The sequence below is a fragment of the Mastomys coucha genome, unplaced genomic scaffold (assembly GCF_008632895.1).
Source record: "Mastomys coucha isolate ucsf_1 unplaced genomic scaffold, UCSF_Mcou_1 pScaffold22, whole genome shotgun sequence".
Lineage (NCBI taxonomy): Eukaryota > Metazoa > Chordata > Mammalia > Rodentia > Muridae > Mastomys > Mastomys coucha.
Window position 1 is genome coordinate 248,965,025 of NW_022196905.1, and position 24,294 is coordinate 248,989,318.

The 24,294-nt window shown below is 47.2% G+C and overlaps 1 protein-coding gene across 2 annotated transcripts in view; it reads right to left on the bottom strand.

The window, feature by feature from the left end:
- Positions 1–24,294, bottom strand: part of Il34 (interleukin 34) — a 68,008-nt gene that overhangs the window by 42,228 nt on the left and 1,486 nt on the right. The window lies entirely within an intron of this gene.

Consider the following 24,294-nt stretch of genomic DNA (forward strand, 5'->3'; position numbering starts at 1 on the left):
TTTTGGTTTTTTGAGACAGGGTTTCTCTGTGTAGCCCTGGCTATCCTGGAACTCACTCTGGCCTCGAATTCAGAAATCCGCCTGCCTCTGCCTCCCAAGTGCTGGGACTAAAGGCGTGTGCCACCACCGCTCAGCAATATCTGCCTCTTAACACTTCAGTGTGCCTTAAGAGGCCCCTGAGATATGGAACAGGTGATGAGTACCCATAATTCCAGCTACTCAGGAGACAGAGACAGGAAAATCACAAGTTCAAGGTCACCTTTGGCAGATTCTGTTTGAAAATATATTTTTTGTAAGAGAGCTGGGAGCTCAGTTGGGAGAGCTCGTCCAGTAAACATGAAGTCCATCGCTCCCAGCACAAGCATGGAGGTACTCACCTGTAATCCCAGCATTTGGGAGGGTCAGAAGATCAAGGTCATCCTCTGCTCTAAAGCAAGTACTAGGCTAGCCTGGGCTATATGAGACCCTCTCTCAAAGAAAAGGGAGGCCAAGGGCTGGGGGTTTAGCTCAATGGTAGAACCCACACCTAACATTTGCACGGTAACACCTAACAGAGCATTATAAATAGATAAAGAGAGAGAACCCTCTGAAAGGCTATGGGCAGGCAGGGCCCTAGGCTCTGCCTCAGGGTTGCACATTAGGACATCTGAGGCTCATGGACTTGACTGTCCAACAAGCACCCACTGTTGTGGTTCTGCTGCTGCTGGTGGTGGTGGTGGTGGTGGTGTGTGTGTATGTGTGTGTGTACGTACATTGAACCCATTTACAGATGAGAAAACTAGGCATGGGGGCAAAAGCAAGCAACTTGCCCAAGGCCCCTTGGACAGTGACAGCAGGCTCTATGAAGTGGCTGCCATCTCTTAGGACACTTTCTATGGAGTGGCTGCCATCTCTTAGGACACTTTCTATGGAGTGGCCACCATCTCTTAGGACACTTACTGGTCCTGCCTCCAACCCAGATATAAACTTACCTGAGTCAGTACAAGAAGCCAAATCTCTAAGGTTCCCAACCTTCTTAAAGCTGCAGCCCCTTAATACAGTTCCTCACGTTGTGATGATCCTCCAACCATAAAATTATTTTGTTGCTACTTCATAACTGTAATTTTGTTATGAATCATACTGTAAATATCTGATATGCAGAATATCTAATATGTGACCCCTGTGAAAGAATTGTTCGATGCCTCTTGAGGAGTCACAACCCTCAGGCTGAGAACCACTGCTGTGGACACAGGTCAGGAGATTTACAGTATCTGGTGCTGCAGAGCTTAGCTCAAACGACCAGTGTCCAAAAGAAAAAAAAAAAAGCTGGGCAGTGGTGGTGCATGCCTTTTAATTCCAGCACTTGGGAGGCAGAGGCAGGAAGATTTCTGAGTTCGAGGCCAGCTTGGTCTACAGAGTAAGTTCCTGGACAGCCAGGGCTACACAAAAAAACCCTGTCTCGAAAAACTAAACCAAACCAACCAACAAACAAAAAAACTGACCAGTGTCTTAGTCAGGGTTTCTTTTCTTTTCTTTTCTTTTCTTTTTTTGTTGTTGTTGTTTTTGTGTTAGTCAGGGTTTCTATTCCTGCACAAAACATCATGACCAAGAAGCAAGTTGGGGAGGAAAGGGATTACTCAGCTTACACTTCCACACTGCTGTTCATCACCAAAGGAAATCAGTATAGGAACTCAGGCAGGGCAGGAACTTGGAGGCAGGACCCGATGCAGAAGCTGTGGAGGAATGCTGCTTACTGGCTTGCTTCCTCTGGCTTGCTCAGCTTGCTTTCTTAGAGAACCCAGGACTACCCCATGGATGGCACCACCCACAATAGGCCCTCCCACCCTTGATCACTAATTGAGAAAACTCCTTACAGTTGGATCTCATGGAGGCACTTCAACAAGGGGGGCTCCTTTCTCTATGATAACTCTAGCTGGTGTCGAGTTGATACAAAACAAGCCAGTACAACCAGGCTGTGCTTTTTCTTTGTTTCTTGGTGGGTTTTAAGATGGGGTCTCACTCTGTAGCCCAGGCTAACCAGGAACTCCTACACTTAGGTGATCCTCCTGCCCCAGGCTCCTAAGGACCTGGAACTACAGGCATGTGACAGTGCACTTGGCCAAGCTGTTCCTTTTTTGTTTGCTTTTTGAAATAGTTACAGTATTTCTTTCTTCCCTTTCCTCCCTTCAAACCCTATCTTATACCCCACCACACTCTGCTTTCCTTCAAACTCATGGCCTCTTTTTTTCCACTGATTGCTATTGCATGTATATATGAATATACAGATATGTTATTGAATATAACTTTCTCAGACAATCTAATGCTATCTGTGTGTGTTTTCAAAGCTGACCATTTGGCACCGGACAACAAATTGGTGTGCTCTTCGCTGGGAAAGGAAACCTCTCCTGCTCCCAGCTTCCCTCAGTCGCCTAGAATTCCCTAGAGTTCTTTGTGTAGGGTTGAAGCCTCTCGGGCTTTTCCTGTCCACTTTGGCATGTTCATTGGTGAGTTCTGTGTGTGTGTGCATGCGTGTGTGTGTGTGTGTGCGTGCATGTGTGTGTGTGTATGTGTGTGTGTTTATGCATGTGTGTATGCATGTGTGCACGTGTGCATGTGTGTTTATGCATGTGTGTGCGCGCATGTGTGTATGCATGTACATACATGTGTATGCATGTGTGTGTGCGTGTGTGTATGCATGTGTGCATGTGTGCGTGTGTGTGTGTGCACGTGTGTGTTTATGCGTGTGTGTGCACTCGTGTGTGTATGCATGTGTGTACGTGTGTTTGTGTGTGTGTGTGTGTGTGTGTGTGTGTGTGTGTGTGCGCGCATGTGCGCGTGTGTGTATTAATGTGCTTTGGACAAAATGCATTCTGTAGCTGAGCCACCTTTTTTCCAAAGACATACACCTCTGACAGGGCCTGTTGTAGGACTCTGAGGAAGACAGCAAGCGTGTGCCTGGGACAATGGGTGGCAGAGTCAGAGGGAAGCTGGTGTGGAGAAGCCGAGACACCTCCTTGTCAATGGCTCAAGACTCTGAAAACCCCTAGATTTATGTTGGATGCATTATCTTGTCAATTCAATTTATAACTCTAACAAGAAAGCTGTTGGGGCTGGCGAGATGGCTCAGTGGATAAGAGCACTGACCACTATTCCAGAGGTCCTGAGTTCAAATCCCAGCAACCACATGGCGGCTTGCAACCATCTATAATGAGATCTCGTGCCCTCTTCTGGTGCATCTAAAGACAGTGTACTTATTCACTTAATAATAAATAAATCTTTGTCCCGGAGCAAGCAGGGACTGAGTGAGCGAGGCCGACTGTAGAAAGCAGGCTGACAGAGCAAGCAGAGGTCCTAAAATTCAAATCTCAACAACCACATGAAGGCTTACCACCTTCAGCTATAGTTACAGTGTACTCACATACATAAAATAGATAAATAAATCTTTAAAAAAAAAAAAAAAGAGAGAAAGCTGTTGGGAGCTGACAAGATGAGTGGGTATGAGCATTTGTCATGGTGACCCAGTGACCTCAGTTAAACCCCAGAAGCCCCACAGAGCCAGACAAGTAGTGTGAAAGGTGAGAACCAACCAGTTCATGGGCCAGCTATCCTGGACCACTCAGGACAGAGCAGAAATAAGAGGAGACCTTGCCTCACCAAGGTGAAAGAGAGGAACTGAATTCCAAAAGCCACCACACATGGGTGGAGGCAAGCAGCTTGGTACTCCAGCACTCAGAAGGCCCAAGGCAGGAAGATCTGGAGTTAAAGGGAATCCTTGACGACATATTGAGTTCGAGGCCTGCCTAAACTACATGAAACCTTGTCACAAAATCAAGCAAAAATAATAAACAAACAAATAGTTCCATAAAGTCTTCCTAACTGGAGGCAAGCACAGTGAACCTGACCCCCAGGGTGTAGAGTGGCAGAGCCTGTGACAAGGTGCCTCACTGGAGGACAGAGATCTGCTGTTCCTGTAGCCCAGCCCTCCCCGAAGCAATGGAAACTGGACTTGGCAAATAGAGAGGATTTGGTGGATGCCAACTCTTCCATCTGGGTTCAAATCTATTCCTACCTAATTGGCCTCCAACCCACAAGCACAGTCGAGTGAGATGGGTTATCAGATAAAGGCACTCACCACTAAGCCTGAGAGCCTGAGTTTTTAACTGCGACCCACATGGTGGGAGTAGAGAAGAGACTCTCACAACTTGTCCTCTGATCCCCTCCTGTGTACCATGGCACACATAATGTGCTCATGAGCACACACACAAACACAGACACAGACACATAAACAAAAAAGTGGGACTTTAAAACTGCAAAGGTGAGACGGGGGAGGCTACAAAGTATCTTTTTCCTTTCTAGAAGATTTGTGGAATCTACACTTAGACTATCCACTAGCTCTCACTAGCCTCTGAGAACCATAGCCTGGCCCAGCTGTCCTGTCTCCTCTCCCAGCCTTCTCCCCCGAGCACCACCCACTGTCCCCGCTGACCAACTGTTCCTTTGCTCCATCTTTGTCTCAACCTGTGGGTCACAACCCCCTTGGGGGTCAAACAATCCTTTCATAAAGGTCATATATCAGATATCCTGCATGTCGGATATTTACATTACAAGTCATAATGGTAGCAAAATTACAGTTATGGAGTAGCAACGAAAATAATTTTATGGTTGGGGGTCACCGCAACATTAAAGGTTTGCAGCATTAGAAAGGCTGAGAATCACTGTTTTAGAATGTTCTGTGTGGATTGTTTTCCTAGAGAAGCTTCCTCGGGTCATCCCACACGAGCCCTCAAAGCCACTTACACTGTGGCATCTTCAGCAATGGGCACACTGACATTGACCTCAGGTCTGCTCAGTGCTGTGCATCTCCTGGTGAGAACTGCCCCTGGGGGACAGAGCCTGGCTCTGTCTCATCACTGCGCTTCCTAGCTGGGCAGAGGAGACCCTGACCCCCTGAGAAATGAAACCTCAGTGAATGGATTAGACGTCAGGGCTAAGGGAGAAGCCCAGCCAAGTCAAATAGCAGTTAGAAGAGCCAGACCCTTGGTAGCAAGGGAAAGGAGCCCCGTTAGCCTCGGTGTGATGACGTCCTCCATAGTCGACTTCTCCTTTTAGCTGTTATCCCTCATGTGGGTAGATGGTGGCGTCCGTCCACGGGAAAATGTTCATTTGGGGGGACTGTTGCCCACTCACGCTGCCTAGGGGCTCCTGGATTTCAGTCAAAGCTCCTTGAGCTTTTCTTCCTGAGAGGGCCTCAGGGTTCACACCAGCCTCATGGGGAGCATCACCAGGCTAAGCCACTCTACTGCAAACTAAAACCAGAGCAGAGGAAATGTTTCCAGTGCCCAGGCCCTCCCTGTCCATCTGTGTGTAGGTGTGTGTGCATGTACATGTCTGTATACATTTATATGTTTGTAAGAAGGTCACATGTGTGTGCAGATGGATGCGGAGGCCAGGAGACGAAGCCTCAGGATTCACCATCCTCGTAGACCAGGCTGGCTTCGAACTCACAAAGATCCACCTGCCTCTGCCTCCAAAGTGCTGGCTCATCCATCTTATTTTGAGACAAGGTCTCTTACTGCCCTTAAGCTTGCCAATCATGCTGGCCAGTGAACCACAGGGATCTATCTGCCTGCCCCTGCCCCAACCCCAAGCCATAGGATAACACATGTACAAGTGTGTACTACCACGCTAGCTTTATAACAATAACAACAACGATGATAACGGTTCTGAGGGATCTAATTCAGATCCTCACAATTGCATAGTGAAGCACTTTATCGACAAGCTAACTCCCCACCCCAAGCCTGGTCTTAATGAGAAACCAGCTGGAGGCTCCTGGCTCCCCAAACCCAGTGTCTTATCACCATGACTTCTATCTTAGGGTTTTACTGCTGTGAACAGACACCATTACCAAGGCAACTCTTATAAGGACAACATTTAAGTGGGTCTGGCTTACAGGTTCAGAAGTTCAGTCCAATGTCATCAAGGTGGGAGCATGGCAGCATCCAGGCAGACACGGTGTGGGAGGAGCTGAGAGTTCTACATCTTCATCTGAAGGCTGCTAGGAGAACACTAGCTTCTAGGTAGCTAGGATGAGGATCTTAAGCCCAGTGTCATGCCTACTCCAACAAGGCCACACCCACCCTAACAAGGCCACACCCACTCCAACAAGGCCACACCCACTCCAACAAGGCCACACCTACTTCAACAGGTTCTCTCCTTTTAATAGTGCCACTCCCTGGGCCAAAAATATATAAACCACCACAGCATCCTAAGCACAAAGCATTACTTTAGCAGTTTTTAAATCAGTCAAGGTCATGAACTGAAAAAGGGAAATCCTATGTCGTTTCAGCAGAGGCAGAAAACGTCCGTGACACAGCCCAGCAACCCTTTCCTGGTTAAAACTCTCAGCAAACTCTGTGAGGGAAACCTTTCTCCACCTGTGACAACAGCCAGCCTGTGAAAGAGGCTTTTCCTCTGGACCAAGACATGTGTGTCTCCACTGGACACTTCTGCTCATAAAATATAAAATAATGTTTTAAGCTAGGCAGGATGGCATATGCGTGTAATTCCAGCACCTGGAGTGTTGAGACAGGCGGATCAGATTAATGTCTCCCTTAGCTACACATCGTGTGTGAGTCCAGCCTGAGTTACATTAGACTTTGTCTCTTTTTCACCAGGGCTGGTGAGACAGCTCAGTGTGTAAGGACACCTGCCACCAACCCTTCCAACCTGAGTTTCTCCCCTGTGATCTGTTTAGTGGAAGGAGAGAGCCCAACCTTCAGAGTGGTCCTCTGACCTCCTCCTGTGGCAGGCACTCCCCAACCCGTACACATCCAAGGGGCTGGAGAGTCAGCCCAGCAATTAGGAGTACATGCTGCCTTTGCAAAAGCCCCGGGTTCAGTCCTTAGAATCTACATGGTAGCTCACAATCACCTGTTAAGTCCAGTCCCAAAGACCAAATGGTGCCCTCTTCTGGCCACCAGAGGCACTGTATGCACATGGTACACACACATGCAGGCGAAACACTCATATACATAAAATAAAATAAAATAAAAACTCTTATATTTAAATAGTCTAGGAACAAAGGCCAGAAACAGCTGCACTGTCCATCAGGAGATAAATGGGTTTTGAAAACCCATTTATCCAGGGGCTGGAGAGGTGGTTCAGTGGCTAAGAGCACTGACTGTTCTTCCAGAGGTCCTGAGTTCAATTCCCAGCAACCACACGGTGGCTCACAACCACCTGTAATGGGATCTCTTCTGGTGTGTCTGAAGACAGCAACAGTGTACTCATATACATAAATAAATAAAATCTTTTAAAAAAGATATATCCAAATAATGAAATATTACTTACCACTAAAGAATCAATTATTAATGTGTGTAGCAGCACAGATGAATCTCAGATAAATGGTGTGCATTGATAGAACCAGATCCTTCAGGCAGTGGTGGCACATGTGTTTAATTCCAGAACTCAGGAAGCAGAAGCTGGAAGACCTCTGAGTTCAAGGGCAGCCTGGTCTACAGAGTGGCCAGGATGGCCTAGGTTATGCAGAAATCTTGCTCACAAAAACAAACTCAAAAGCAAAAAGGAAAGAAAGAAACCTCAAAAGAAAGAACACCCTCTATGTAATATTCATTTTAAACTAGAAAATCCAAACTTGTCTACAGCAACAGAGATTAGGTTAACTGTAGTTTACAGATGGGGTGGGGGTGGGGTGGAGGTGCCACAGGCCTGAGGAAAGCTTGGCAATGGTTGACCTATCCCTTATCCTTTTATCCCATCCCTCCTAGTCCCTCCTCTCCCTACCTTCTCCTTATATTGATTATAAAATACATATTTAAAATTGAACATGCTATTCCAGTTGCTCCACCTTATTTTATGGCCATTATCCTTCTATATTTAGGGATTTAAATAGTTTTTTATACTTTTGTTATTGTTGTTGTTGTTTTGGGGTTTTTTTTTGTTTTTGTTTTGTTTTGGTTTGGTTTGGTTTTGGTTTTTTGAGATAGGGTTTCTCTGTGTAGCCCAGGCTGTCCTGGAACTCACTCTGTAGACCAGGCTGGCCTCAAACTCAGAAATCCGCCTGCCTCTGCTTCCCAAGTGCTGGGATTTAAGGCAAGTGTATGCCACCACTACCTGGCAAGACTTTCTTTCTTTCTTTTTTTTTTTTAAAGGTTTATTTATTTATTTATATGTAAGTACACTGTAGCTGTCTTCAGATGCACCAGAAGAGGGCGTCAGATCTCATTACGGGTGGTTGTGAGCCACCATGTGGTTGGTGGGATTTGAACTCATGACCTTCCAAAGAGCAGTCGGTGCTCTTCCCCGCTGAGCCATCTCCCCAGCCCAAGACTTTCTTTTTATTTTGTATGTATGAGTGTTTTGCCTGCATGTGGATCTGTGCACCCCATGTGTGTGCAGGACCCTCAGAGACCAGAGAGGGTATCAGATCTCCTTTTGTTTTGGGGGGGGGTTTGTTTTGGTTTTGGTTTTTACTTTTTGGTTTTTGTTAATGGCATATGATTTGAAGTACCTAGGAGAGAGAGAGAGGCAGAGTGAAGGTTACCCAGGGGCAAGTGATGGAGTGGACAAGGGATGGAGAGCTATTTAATGGGTAGAGTTTTTGTTCAGAGATAAACATAGATAGTAATGATGGTTATACACCCTGCATGCATTAATGTGACTCAGTTGTTCACTTAAAATGGTCAACGTGGTGAACTTTATGTTATGTATATTTTATTACAACTATAAAAGTTTTTAAGAGAGGAGGATATGGTGTTGCATGCCTGTGATCCTAGTACATGAGACCTGGAGCCAGGAGTATCAGGCATTAAAAACCAGCTTTAAGTGGTAGCACACGCCTTTAATTCCAGCACTTAGGAGGCAGAGGCAGGCAGGTTTCTGAGTTCGAGGCCAGCCTGGTCTACAGAGTGAGTTCCAGGACAGCCAGGGCTACACAGAGAAACCCTGTCTTGAAGGAAAAACAAAAAACCAAAAAACTCAGTTTCAACTCCATAATGGATTCAAGGCCAGTCTGAGCTACATAGGTCATTGACTGAAAAATAATTTTTTTTTTTTTTAAAGGAGGCTGGCAAGATGTTCCAGAAGGTAAAGGAGCTTGCTGCTAAGTCTGATGATCTGAGTTCAATCCCCAGGACCCACATGACAGGAGAGAACTGACTCCTGCAAGTTGTCCTCTGACCTCCACACATACATCATGGCTCACGTGCATGTGCACCTATACATAATAAATAAGTATATGAAAAGTTATTTAACAATTCAAAAGGACTCACCTATAAGTAGACCCTTGCATATGGGGAGAGTGCTAGGGGTTGAAATAAGATCTTATGCTTAAGTAGAGAAACTTCTTAACTTCTTCCCCCAGCCCCCTGAGGGGCTTGTCTCTGTTTTCAGAGAGACTCAAAATGGCTTCCATTGCCACAGAAGCAGACAGCTTTCGGTACAGCCTGGACCTCTGGGAGCCAGGCCCCCATTCTGCTACAGCCCAGCAATCCTTGGTATCTGCTTCACTGAGTACAGGCATGCCCTCCCCTACCCCACCACAAAGAAATCACACTCACCAGTACACCTGTAAGGACACACACACACAGGCACCCACAGGCACACATGTACGCATACAAGCATACATACACTGCACGAACACATGCATGCTCACACATACGTACACACTTGCACATGTGCACTCTCACATCACCGTGCAAGGATGCCAACTCCTGTCCACTCCAGTTCCTGCTAGCCCCTGCTCTCCTCCCTTAGCCTGCCCAAAGGGTCCTACACTCACTGTGGACCCCAGCTTGGTGAGGTTAGGAACTTCTTGGATGCTGTACTTTGCCTGGCACCCCTCGCTCCACATATTCTCCTGCCTGTTCCCTTCTCCCCACCCCACCCCCTCTCCCGCCCCCACCCCTCCCTGACACCTCCTCCTCTCCGTTTTTTTTTTTTTTTTTTTGAGTCACCCAGCACAGCAGATCAGATGCTCTGGGGACTTGGACTCAGCCGGTCAGTTTTTCACCATTTCAGGAATGTTCCTGGAGGGGAACAATGGAGACATGGAATTCTTGGTGAACAGAGCAGCTTTGTTTCCTGTTGTCGGGGTGTTCTCCCCGCCCCCAGCATGCAGGGGTCCGGCTACGGATTTGGCTTTACACTTGTTGACTTTGGGTTCCTGTCTCATTCTTCCATGGATGCTTTAGGGACGACATGCCCTTGCCCATCCTCAGGCCTGGCGCTCTCCCCGGCTCTGTCACACCCACAAGCCACGGAACTGATTACCTCTTTGGGCTCAGATCTGTTGGAACAAGAGCCTCCCAGAATCCCAGGCCCCTAAGTGAAAGCATCAGTCTAGCAATGAATGCTAAAGATCCTGCTGGAGAGGATTAGGGCTGCTCTTCTGCTCTCCTGTATCTACAGGGGCAGCTGTGAGGGAATTGTGGGCCCTGATTCCCCAGGCCAAGAAGATGGGAAGGTGGTCTCCAGCCTCCTCATTCTCAACACCCCTTACCATAGCTTCATCCTGCCCAGGTTGCAGGCAGCCTCCCACCCTAGCCCACCGTCTTCTGCCAGTAGACACTTCTCAAACAGCTCGTGAAGTTCCCATTTCACTCTGCGCAGCCAAGAGAAAGCCTGTTACTTCGTGGTGCATCTTTGAGCCGAGCCTCTCTCTTGTGTGCCCAGGGGGTTGGCACACAAAGATGGAAAACTCTGAAACTCTGAGCCCAGCGTCTGGCACCGCTGGGACGCCGAGTCACAGTGAGCAAGAAGCCAAGGGGGAGAGTGAGTGAGCGAGCGGTAGCTCCGACCAGCCCAAACAGGCACAGAGAGGTAGGAGGGGGTGGGGGCTCACAGAGACAGAGAAACCAGTTGGTGGAGTGTTTGCTTAGCATTTTATCACCACGCTGTGAGTTCCATGCCCAGCACTGCACACACCAAACATGGCGGTGAATGCCTGTGATCCTAGCACTTGGGAGGTAGAGGCAAGAGGATCAGCAACTCTAATACATAGCCAATATGAGAGCAGCCTGGGCCACACGAGGCCCTGTCTCAGTACAACAAGGACGGTAACGACAACAATAGTAACAACACAGTGCCAAAAAATGAGAACTCCTTTCACAGACCACTCATGAGAATCTGTAAGACAGGCAGAAGATAGGAAAATGTCCAGTTCTTCCCGAGGGACAGCCCAAACTGATTTCCTTAGCCCTTAGCATGGAACCCAGCCCAGGGAGAGGGTTGTTTCAGAACTTTCAGAAGCACTTTTCCCAGGGTCAGTGATCTGCTGGTCTCATCGGCCCTTAGCAGAAGCTGAGGTCTGAAGCAATGAACTCTACCAGCTTTAGTCCTTTCCCAGCCTCCTGGTGAGAAGGCCTGCAGTCACCAAGCCTTGGTCCTATGGAGCACAGGAGAGAGCACAGCATAAATTCGCCTCCCTCTGTTCCCTGCCACAGTCCTATCATACATGTGCTCAACTCTCTGTGTAAGTCCACCGAGTCTCCTGTTACCACAGCAGCGCACCCGAGGCACCTCCCTGCCTCCAAGGGTAGGACACTGCACATTCATTCGTGTGATGAGTTGAATGATAGGCACCCTGACATTCAGCCTGGAACCTCAGCATGTGACCTGACTTGGAACCAGTCTTTGCATGGTTTGTAATCCCAGCGATCCAGAGGCTGGAGCAAGAGAACAGTTTACAAATTCGAGGCCAGCCCGGTCTGCTTTGGTGAATTTCAGATCAGAGTGATACAATGAGGATCCAAAAAAATCAAAATAATCTTTATGGGTGGCATTAATTAAGATGCGGACAGATGAGGGTACGATCAAAATCAGATAGGTGGTGTCCTTGCTAAAGAAGACATACACACGGATTAAAGGCCATTTGGTAACAGAGCAGAGATAAGGATGATTTAGCACAGCACAAGCCTAGATTGCCAAACATTGGCCTGGAAGGATCCTCTGATTGACGCCCTCAGAAGGATGAGCCTGCTAATAGTCTGCTCCCAGGCTCTTTATTTCCAAAACTGGAAGAAAGAGAGGAAACGTGTCAGCAGGCTGTGGAAGCTAAGAGAATGCTGATTCATGAGTAGCTCAGTCTATCTGGACACCTGGGAGCCAGCCTCCCTCTGTCACCAGCTGTTGAGTACGCCACAGCACAGAGAGTCTGTCTCTTGTTGCCAGCCTTTCGCCTTTTGTAATCTTTTCCTTGTATTTAACTTTTCATTACATTTATTTATTTGTTTGTTTATTTATTTAGTGTGTTTGTACCATGTGCACACTCATGCACACATATGCTTGCCACTGGCACATAGGTGGAGATCAGAGGACAGCTTGTAAGCGTAGGTTCTCTCCCTCTACGAGGTGGGTTCTAGTGGTCAGATCTGTCAACTTGGCAGCAACCTTTGGCCCCCAGGCCACTTCACTGGTCTGTTTTGCAACCTAAATCTTCTATAAGCTATGTGGCAGTGACATCCACACAAGGGACTTTGTGGGGACTGTTTCCTATCAGGAAGCAGGATTCCAGCTGGGCGGTGGTGGCGCATGCCTTTAATCCCAGCACTTGGGAAGCAGAGGCAGGTGGATTTCTGAGTTCGAGGCCAGCCTGGTCTACAGAGTGACTTCCAGGACAGCCAGGGCTACACAGAGAAACCCTGTCTCAAAAAAAATAAAAAAAAAAAAAAAGGAAGCAGGATCCCTAGTCCAGGGACCTGGGAGTACACTGTGTGTATTTATATGTGTGAAAATTAATACAACAGCCATCCAAGGAGATGAGGACAATTTAAGTTCTGACAGGCAACCTGGGAGAGTTGTTTTCATTGGCTCATGCTCTTATTTTTGTATTGCTCTTGTGTGTTGTTGTTCCCTCGTGATCCAAAGTAATGAGAGTGAACAGACACAAGTGAAGTGAGCCCAGGACTTTCCTGTGGTAGCACTGCAAAAAAATTATCTTATTCTTTGCTGTTGTTTAAAAAAAAAAAAATATTATGTAGCCCAAGGTGGCCTGGAACTCTGTGCAGTCAGTCCAGCCTGGTTTTCATCACGGCATCCTCCTGCCTCTGCCTCCTGAGTGCTTGAGGTTATAGGAATGGGCCACTGTTCCCAGCTATAATACAATAATAATATCCTTAAAAAATATTTTATTACATTTGTTTGTTTTTAGGGTTTGTTCTGCTTGTTTGTTTTGGATGGATAGATGTTTTGCCTGCATGTGTCTGTGTTCGATGTGTGTGCCTGGTGCCAGCAGAAGCCAGAAGACGATGTCAGTTCCCTGGAACTGGACTCATGCAACAGGCAAATGGGGAACCATTAAACTTAAGCAGATGCTCCCGCAGAACTCCAGCTGCCAACTCCGCAGTGGAGGGGGAGTCTGGAGGCAAAAGGGGAAGGTCGCATTCTCCCGACTCAGCCACCTGATGTAGCTAAGAGCCTAAGAAAAAAGGAAGGGAGGGAGAGTGGGAGGGAAGGAGGGAGGGAGTAAGGGAAGAGAGAGAGAGAAGGAAGACAGTAGGTAGACAGCAGGCAGAGGGAGAGTGGGAGGGAAGAAGGGAGGGAGTAAGGGAAGAGAGAGAGGGAAGGAAGACAGTAGGTAGGCAGCAGGCAGAGGGTCACTTAACTGATCTGGTGCTGGTAAGAAGACCTGGGTACCCTGCAGATTCAGAGTCTGAACACAGACTCTGTGTGTTTGAGCTTGACTATATCAGAGTAGGCTCCCCTGGCTGGAGCACAGAGTTTCTAGTCCTAGAGGAGAGCAAATCCACCTATGCTCAATTCTATAAATTTAAAGCTGAGTGTAGGGCTGGGGAGATGGCTCAGTGGGTAAGAGCACCAACTGCTCTTCAGAAGGTCATGAGTTCAAATCCCACCAACCACATGGTGGCTCACAACCATCCGGAATGAGATCTGATGGCGTCTTCTGGTGTGTCTGAAGACAGCTACAGTGTACTTACATATAATAATAAATAAATCTTAGGGCTGGAGAGAGCTGGGCCAGAGTGAGTGAAGCTAGAGCAAGCAGAGGTCCTGAGTTCAATTCCCCACAAATCACATGATGGCTCACAATCATCTGTACACTACAGTGTATTCGTATACATAAAATAAATAAATCTTTAAAGCTGTCTGTATAATTCAAACCAAATGAGCCAAAATATATGTATACATACATATATTTGTTTTGTATACAAGTTTATGTTTACAAATATATGTGTACAAGTACACCCAGGCTGACCTCCAATTTACTATGTAGGTTAAGGATGACCTTGAACTCCTGATCCTCCTGCTTCTGTTCCCCTATGCTGGGATTATAGGTATGTGCCACCACATCCATGATTTATTCTATTTTACTTTTGTGATGCTGGGGATTACGCCAGGACCTTCTGTACACTAGGCAAGTGTTACTACCACTGAGCTCATCCCTAGCCTTATTAATTTTTAAACAAAGCATTAAGTATTAGTTTAAACATTAAATTTTCCGGAAATGTCATGAGTCTTCCCGGGCAGACGGGCAAGGTTCAAGTGCTCACATACCTGTGACACCTGACTCAGCCTCCTCCTCCCTCCTCCTCCTCCCCTCCCCCTCCTCTTCCTCCAGACCACCACCATTCCTCACAGGGCTGGGTCAAGAGTTCAGAACTCGGACACTGATCGTGCTCCATGGACAGAGAGAGGAGTGCCTTTCTCTCACCCTGCAAGAGGGAGAGGCAGTGAGCAAGACCAAGCCACAACTCTCCAGAGAAAGCCACTTCGATGCCTAGAGGGAGGTATGGAAAGCACCTGGCTCCCGTCCAGCTGCAGCTGGTCCAGCTGGTCTGCAGCCTAAAACTCATCAATCATTGCTGCCCGGGACAGCCCTTCCAGGGAAGCCATCCCAAGGACTACAGAGCAAGCCACCCAGTGCTGGGGGAGGGAAGGAGCCCGAGGAGAAAGGACGCCACCTTCTTCCCTCTGTGAGACTTTGGGGGAACCCCTAAGCAGCTTCTTCATCCGTCATACAGAATCCCTCCCACGGCCCCACCCAGGGTAGTGAGGAGGCCACAGGAAGGATGGAAGGGGAGACCTGCATGTGTGTAATTCCGCAGCCAGTGCGAGGACCCCATTACTTCCCTTAGACCTGGCAGCCAGCACAGATCGTCAGACCAGTTTCCTCAGCTGCTGTACCAACAGCCTTACTTTACATAATGGGCTCCCTGACTCCCGAGCTAGTGTCTGTCAGAGCCCTTGCTCCCTGCCTGTCCCCACCTGGACCTCCTCCATTGCAGCTGTGGGCATTGCAGCCATCCTGACAGAAAGCTGAGTCAGAGGAGGCCACTGTGTTGCTGCCAATAGGACCGCATTTGTCACCCAGCAGATGCTAAAATGGTGCTAGGCAAATTCTGGTCTTGGCATCCAGAGAGCTAGGTTGCAAAAGTGTAATCACCAAAATTCCCAAGTGAGTTGAACTCAACACTAGGGCAGGACTTTGAGCTCTGGAAGAGAGTTATTCAAAAGGGTCCCCACACACTTTTGGTTTTGAGACAGAGTCTCTTGTAGCTCACCTTAGCCTCGAACTCACCACATAGCTAAGACCTGGAACTTCTCTGATCGTCCTGCCTCTGCCTCAAATGCTGAGACTATAGGCATGCACCATTATGCCTAGTTTCTCCAGTGCTGGAGGTCAAACCCATGGTTTCATGAACGCTGAGCAAGCATGCTACCAACTGAACTACATCCCTTGAATGGAATAAGGTGGCTCTTGGTCAAAGTTATTGTTGTTCTCAGATCCTGTAACATCGAGCAGCCTGAGCTGGGATCGGGCAGGGAAGTGAGTACCCACTAACATTGTGAAGCCAGCCAGGCTGGGATTGGGCAGTGCTGACTCTCTGATCAGGGGTAAACTGATAAACTGTAGCAGCTGGCTCAGCATCTAGCAGAGCATCGGGACCTGAACAGAATGCCAAAGGGTAGGTGCAGCCAACTTGGGAGGGGTGAACAGGAGGACTCAAGCGCTCCAGCCACAATATGTGAGTCCAAATCCCATGTACCAGCTTCTGGTTGCCTCAGGCAGCAGTTTACCCCAGGCTTGGTTCTCAGGTTCACCTGTGAACTTGCCTGTGGCACAGTTGAGGCAAGGATTTGAGATTCAGCTTGTTTATATTAGTGCTGGGCTTGGCCCAAGGCAGGCTGAAGGAGCTGTTACTGCTGTCATTGTACAAAAGACTGGGGTCAAGGTTTGTTGTAACTCCCTGTGCCTGCTATGCACACACTTGCTGCATATAACCTTGGCCTGGACTGATCACATCAGAAGGGCACAGAGTCTCAAGGACACACTGGCTTTGTCCTCAAGCCACATGGGAGTTTCCTCTGCAGCTCACCAGTCCCTCCTGACTTGCTGCCACTGGGAGAACTCTCCAGTTCATGAGGCAGCCTGCTCCACATACAGTTTAGTCCACAAGTTCTCCACCCTGCTAACTGCCCTTCAGCTTTCTCGCCAGGGACTTTCCAATGTGTGGAATCCACTCATTCACAAACAGTAGGAATCCTCTGAACAGGGCCCCAGTTGTTCCTCCAGGAAGCCTCTCAAAAGCCCCAGTCTCTCCCACCTGAATCCGAGCAGCTCTTGAAGACTGAGCAACTCATCAGTGCCCGAGTCTACAATGCTGCTTGACGCAGGAAGCTTGGTTTCCACAGACCTGGCACAAGTGTTCGTCTGTATTACTTTACTCAACCCCCAAAGAACTCTTGTGAGAAGTTTTTGTAAAATTGTGGTTTAAAAAAAAAAAAAAAGCCAAGAAGAGCAAGAGATGTGGCTTGGTCTGTAGAGCAAGCCCAAAGCCCCTGGGCTAATCCCAGCACTTTGTAAACTGGGCATGGTGGGCATGAACCCAGCACTTGGCAGCTGGAGGCAGGAAGATGAGCATTTGAGGTAATCCTCAGTTTCTCATTTTAATCACTTTTCAGTGCACAGTTCAGTGGCAATGAACATTCATGTTGCTGTGCAACTCCTATCCCCACCTAGCTCCAGAACATCCTTAGCTTGCAAAGCTGAAGGTCTGCTTCCACTCTTTCTGGTTCTCTAGCCCTGTGGATCATGCAGTTTTTATCCTTTGTTATTTCACTCAATGAATTGTCTCTCCTTTTTCTTCTTCTCCTTCCCCCTTCCCCTTCTTCTCCCCCTTCTCCTCCTCCTTCTTCTTCTCCTTCTTCTTACCTACCCCACGATGCTAGCTCACATGTGTTTCATGGTTGTCCCTTGCCACTTGCCTCTCCCCATTGAAGACTAGCAGAGGCTTGAGATTAAGGGATCAGTCTTCCAGGTGACTCCTTTGAAGATGAACACACTTGGTACTCAAGCTTCTTAAAGATAAAATAATACTTATTTGGGGAAAATAAAGCCAGAGTCATAGATATATGCTATGGCACTGTTCAGAACAGTGGTGGGCTGGAATATTCTAAATTCATCCACCTGAAAAGATGGCAGAGATCTGTGTTCCCTGCCATCTCCATGACATACTGTCAGGTGCTGAAAGAAACAAACTGTAGGAAGGCTTGTGGACAAGTGATCCTGTGTGCCTATACATGCACACTCTCACTATTACAAGCACAGCTGCCTAATCATAGCAGTAGCAAGCATCCTCCTGGGAAATGTTTTAGCCTAATCATGCATTAGCAAGCATGTGGCAGGGTTTTCTTTAAGTTCAAAGATATGGCCAGGCTGTGGTGGCACATGCCTTTAATCCCAGCACTTGGGAGGCAGAGGCAGGCAGATTTCTGAGTTTGAGGACAGCCTGGACTACAGAGTGAGTACCAGGACAGCCAGGGCTACACAGAGAAACCCTGTCTCAAAAAAAAAAAAAAAAAAAAAAAAAAAAAAAAAAAAAAGAAAGAAAGAAAAAAAAGAAAAAAAAAGATACGGTATACGTATCATATTTGTATGTATATGCATATACAAACATATACATATGCATTTTATCTGTCCATAGGCCTTTGCTTCTGTTGCTTCTGTCTTTGCCTATACTGAAGAAAGCTGCTGTGAATCATCTAAGAGCCTGGGAGAAAAAGCCAGCATGTAGGGCTCCATCTCAGGTCTTCAGCATGAAAAGCCACACTTTAAGTCCCTGCTGACAGTTCATGTGCAGCTATAGTGCATGTAAGAGGTGATGAAGTATGGCCTGTCAGGAAAGTTACACAGGCTTGTAATCTTAGAACTCAGGAGCCTGAGGCTGGAGGAAGGTGAATGCCAGGCCAGTTAGACTGCTCATTTGGAAATGAAGACAAATGGCTCTTCTTGTGTATCTTTGAATTAGCATTTTTAAAATCATTACATTTATTTAGTGTGTGTGTGTGTGTGTGGTGGTGGGGGGTGGTAATGGAAGGACATTTTGCAGGAGTTTGTTCTTGCCTGCTAACCTGTGGTTCCTGGGGACTGAACTCAGATCATCAGACTTGGAGGAAAGCCCCTTTGCCTGCTGAGGCAGCGTGCCAGCCCCACATCTCTCATAATCTCATATAATACAAAGCAGTAAAGCTAACAAGAGGCTTAAGAAATGTAAGATTGCCAGGCAGTGGTGGTGCACGCCTTTAATCCCAGCACTTGGGAGGCAGAGGCAGACGGAGCTCAAGGCCAGCCTGGTCTAGAGAATGAATTCCAAGACAGCCAGAGCTACACAGAGAAACCCTGTCAAACAAAAACAAAAACAAACAAAAAAAGTAAGATTGGAAACTATCAACTCCTAGGAGAAAACCAAAGAAAAGGTTTCCTGACTTTGGATGTGGTGGTTATTTCTCACATAGGATACCAAAAAAATGCAAAGAGCAAGAACCAGGAAGATGGCCCAGTGGTAAAGAGGACTGATTGTCCTTCTAGAGGACCTGGGTTTGGTTCCCAGCACCCACATGGTGACTCACATAATTCTAGTCCTAGGGGATCTGATGTCCTTTTTTGACCTCTATGGGCATTGCAAGATCATGGTGCAAAGTCTTGCATGCAGGCAGAACACTACACCACTACACACACACACACACACACACACACACACACACACACACACACACAAAATAATGCAAGTAGCAAAAGCAAAGCATTTAATTCTAGTCCTAGGGGATCTGATGCCCTTTTTTGACCTCTATGGGCATTGCAAGATCGTGGTGCAAAGTCTTGCATGCAGGCAGAACACTACACACACACACACACACACACACACACACACACAAAATAATGCAAGTAGCAAAAGCAAAGCTGACCAAGTGAAACTACATCAAAATTTAAAGTTTGGGCAGAAACTGACATGGAATTAACTTATGTCAACCAAGAGACATGGATAAAGAAATAAGAAAAATTTAAAAATTAAAGAATGCATAAAGAAGTGGTGTGTGCAGGATAGCCAGGGCTACACAGAGAAACCCTGTCTCAAAAACAAACAAACAAACAAACAAAAAAGATGGTGTATGTATGTGTGTGTGTGTGTGTGTGTAGGTTTGTACACACAGGATATAATCAACAGAGTGAAAGAACAATTTACAGAGTGAAGAAAATATGTCTGAATCTAGCTGATAAGAGGTTAATATCCCAAATTTATAAAGAATTTCTTCCAGCAGGGCAGTTGTAGCACAGGCCTTTAATCCCAGCACTTGGGAGGCAGAGGCAGGCGGATTTCTGAGTTCAAGGCCAGCCTGGCCTACAGAGTGAGCTCCAGGACAGCCAGGGCTATATAGAGAAACCCTGTCTCGAAAAACCAAAATAAATAAATAAAACATTGTAAAGGACTTGGATAGTTTGCTAAAGATCATGCACAAATAGACAATGTACATATGAAAATGTCATTCATTAGTCCCCACGGAAATATAAATAAATGCCTCCCGGAGACACTACACTTCCATCAGGGTGGCTATTATCAAAAGCGACTGCCAGAAAATAAACTTCAATAAGGATGTGGAGACATGGGACCCACCACGAGCAGTGTATGGTGGTGCCTCAAAAAAAAAAAAAAAAAAAAGGAAAAGAAAAGAGAATAGAATTAGTATATGGTCCAGCAAAAGAACTAAAAGAGAAGACAGGAAGACTGGAAGAGAAATTCAAGTCACCCATGTTCAGAGCAGCAAAGACAGAAGCCACTTAAAGGTCTTTGGACAGATGAAAAGCATATGTGTATATATGCATATGTATGCACATATACATACAAATGCATATACATTTCATACACACACACACACACACACACACACACACTGTGTCTTTCAATTTGAAGAAGAAAGCCCTGCCACATTCTACAGCCAGGAGAAACTTTGAGGACTTAGCCAACTGAAATGCACCACTAACAAGAGATTGCAACTTCAGTTAGAGGAATGGTCAGACCAGAGAGAAAGCTGAAAGGTTGTCATCAGGAGCTGGGGGGAGAGGCTGGAGACTGGTCTAGTGGGGAGCATTTCCATTTTTTGCAAGATCACTTGCATAACAGTGTGCATTTGCTGAACACTCACTGCAGAGCTGTAAAATGAAGAAATGACTGAGACAAGGAAAAATGAGACACCAAGGACAAGGAAACTGAAAGACAGGGAAGCAGGGGCATGCTGGCTGTCGAGGATGAAGGAGGGTTGATGAGCTGGGGGTAGGGGATGACTTACAGGACATATGAGTGACCAGGCTAGACATGAGGCTGGGTACTGGTTGCAGAATCTTGGGGTCATAGTTCAGCCTTTCTTGGGATGTGAAAGCTGATGGGTAGATGCCCTGGAAAGGTTTAAAGTGGGGGCTGGAGAGATGGCCCAGTGGTTAAGAGCACCAACTGCTCTTCCAAAGGTCCTGAGTTCAAATCCAGATCAGATGCTCTCTTCTGGTGTGTGTCTAAAGACAGACAGTATACTCATATAAATAGCAAATAAATTCTTCTTCTTCTTCTTCCTTCTTCCTTCTTCTTCTTCTTCTTCTTCTTCTTCTTCTTCTTCTTCTTCTTCTTCTTCTTCTTCTTCTTCTTCTCCTCCTCCTCCTCCTCCTCCTTTTTCTTCTTCTTCATCATCTTTTTCTTCTTCTTCTTTGGTTTTCTTTTGTTTTTCGAGACAGGGTTGCTCTGTGTATCCCTGGCTGTCCTCGAACTCAGAAATCCGCCTGCCTCTGCCTCCCAAGTGCTGGGATTAAAGGCATGTGCCACCATTGCCCAGCATAAATAAATAAATCTTAAAGAGAGAGAGAGGGGGGGAGGGAGAGAGGGAGGGAGGGAGGGAGAGAGGGAGGGAGTTAGAGAGAGAGAGAGAGAGAGAGAGAGAGAGAGAGAGACAGACAGACAGACAGACAGACAGACAGACAGAGAGAAAGATAGGTTTTAAGATAGGTGATCTTCCAGGAAGTCCCTATCTGTCTGACTTTCAGGCTCATCACCAGAATCTTCCTAATTAAAGCCATGTCCCAACTCATGTACAATCCCCATCCTGGAGAAGGTCCCAGGGGCAGCCTGGCTGGTTCTCCAGGCAGAGACAGCAGCCCCTTCTGGGCTGCCAAACACCTAGAGCAATCCTGGAAGCTTAAGAGGTTCCCAGGCCAAATACAGCTCAGGTCCCAAGAGATGCTCTACAGTTGAGGGACATAGTTCTCTCTCTCACATACACGCACGCATAACACAAGTACACAGAATTCCCTCAGGATTGTTCCAGGCCCAGGGCCAGAGTTCTCAGATTTCCAGAGTCTCTTCCAGATTTAAGGATCCAGAGTGCATTTTCAGACATGCCGCTTCCTCCCAAAGCCAAGACAGGAAGCCCCAGGACAGTAAAGTCTCAGGGGCAGGGGTTTAGAGTAGAGCCTGCAGCATCTGTGGCTTCCAGAGATGATCTACAGACTTCCCAAAGAGCTGTAAGAACCCTCCATGTCCCAGGCACTCACCTAAAGAGAACCACGTGCTCTGGTGAAGGGTCTAGAACCAGATCCCCCAAAGTCCCATGACCCACACCTCAGGCCAGGCTTCCTGTGCCAGGCCTTTCCTGAGGGCTCCCATTCTGCAGCTCTGCACCAAAGCCCCTGAGACAGGGTAGAAAGCTGGGCTCACTCCAGGTCCCCAATCTTATCCCAGCCCTGGAAGCTGTTAGCACGGGATCTCCTTAAATGCCACTTACTAAAGTCTCAAGTTTCAATTTTCCCCCATGTTCTTCAGCCCGGCTCCCACTGACCCATCTCATGCCTTCCTTTGCCTGCCCCTTTCCCTTGCCCAGTTAGGAAGCCACCAGAACTTGTCATCCTAACCCCACTCTATTAGTCACCGCTATTCCTGTTCTTTCCTCCTAGTCTCTGCCTAGTCAGCTGCATGCAGTCTTCAACATAGAGCTTTTCTCAAGACCCAGAGGACAGGGTCACTGTCCCCACTTTCTACATATAAGTCACACGCTTATCTCCAAGGCAGAAGAGCCCCCTCCCCACCTTGGGTTCCCAATACTATGACCAGCTTCCCTCATAAGTTTATTGACTGAGAAAATGAGTGCATCTTTCTACCTGTCTCTGTTGTTTGCTCTGGTACCTTCCCCAAAGCTTTGACCAACACAGATGTTTACTTGTAGTGGCTTGTGCCAACTCTGCACAGGTTTTCACATTTCCATATCACAGGAACGGCACCTGAGGTGTAGCGAGAGCCTATGGCCTGCCAGATCCACCAAGTGGTGCAAAGTGCACTGGGATCCATCCAGCTTAGCTGAGGCTCACTATGCTGCACCATATGTTTACCCTGCAACCCACCACAGCAGACCAGAAGAGGCACCTACAGGCTTCCTAGGGGGTCTCATTGCTCCTTCTGCTCCTCTTAGGCCTATGCTGTGGTAGATGGTTGAAGGAGTCTGAGGGTTTGAATGAAATGTCTGTCTACCATAAGTCCTGGGCATTTGAGTACTTGATCCCAGTTGGTGGGAATATCGGGAAGGATTAAGAGGTGTGGTCTAAGCAAAGGAAGGGTGTAACCAGGGGCGGGCTCTGTTGTTTCTAATTAGTGTGCTGCCTGCCTCCTGTCTCAAAGATCCAGATGTGAGTTCTTAGCTGCTGCTCGGGCAATCTATCACCATCCCTTTGTTCCGCCATTACAAATTCTAATACCCCAGAAATGCGAGCCTAGCTAAACTCATTTCTAAATTGCTTTGGTCATGGTGTCTTACCACAGCAATAGAAAAGTAACTAAGACAGAAGTGAAGAATGGCTTTGGTAATTTGAAGCAGGAGGAGGCCTGAGCCTGGGAGGGTCATCGAAGGAGGTCTGACCCTGTCATCCAGTTTTTCTCAGGACAGGCAGGGGATAAAAAAAAAAAGTCTAACAGTGAGTCATTCCTTTCCAGCCACCTTTCCAGCCTTAACTCTGTTCAAAGGGCAGAGAACATGCCCTTCCCGGACCTTCTCATTCTGTTCGGCTTAGTAATGGCCCAGGGAAAGTCCCAGCTGGAGAGCCCTTTGGATGCTTCTGAGGCATGAGATATGCTAGAAGCTTCATTCATACTTCCTGTTTCCCAATATTCTTTCTAACTTCTATTTTATATTCAAATCAAGGTACAATGTCACTACTTTAGGTGAATGTTCAAGATCAGCCTGCTGTGCACATACAAGCCAAGTTATTAAACACTATGCAACAGTGATCCCAATTCTTTCCTGGAAAAATCCCCTGAGAGTAAAAGTCCTCACCCACCCACCACGCCAGAGCATCAGGGGACCAGAAATGAGTAACTATGTCCTGTAATTCCCGAGAGGGAGCTAACCCATGTGTGATATGAGCACTGTCACAAAAATGTCCTTGCCCTTTGCCCTAGGTATTTATTCTGGGTGGAGAATAAGCTCTGGGGAGGAGGCAGAAAAGAACAGCGAGGCTAAAAAAAAAAAAAAGATCAATTGAAGATATTTTGGCTGAAAATATGAATCCATCTTTCTACCTGTCTCTGTTTACCCTGCAATCCACCACAGCAGCTGTGGTGTGGGGACCAGGAGAGGCACGTACAGACTTCCCAGGGTGTCACTGCTCCTCCTGAGACCTCCTAGGTCTATGCTGTGGAAGGCGGCTGAGGTGCTGTGGTGGTCTGTGCTGTGGAGGGCGGCTGAGGTGCTGTGGTGAGGTTGAATATGTTGACTGAGATGATATTTATTTCCCCAGTCCTCCAGGGAAGCCGAGTTGCTGGTTGCAGAAACATCTAGAAACAACTGAACTTCCCAGGGACCAAAGACATTCTGAGATGAGTCTGTGAATGTGGCAAATACCACACAGATCATTAAAATAATGGTTATTGCCAGGTGTAGAAGCAGACGCAGGCAGAGTCTGAAGCTAGCCTGGTCTTACATAGAGAGTTCCTGGGTAGCCAGGGCTATACAGTAAGATCCTGTTTA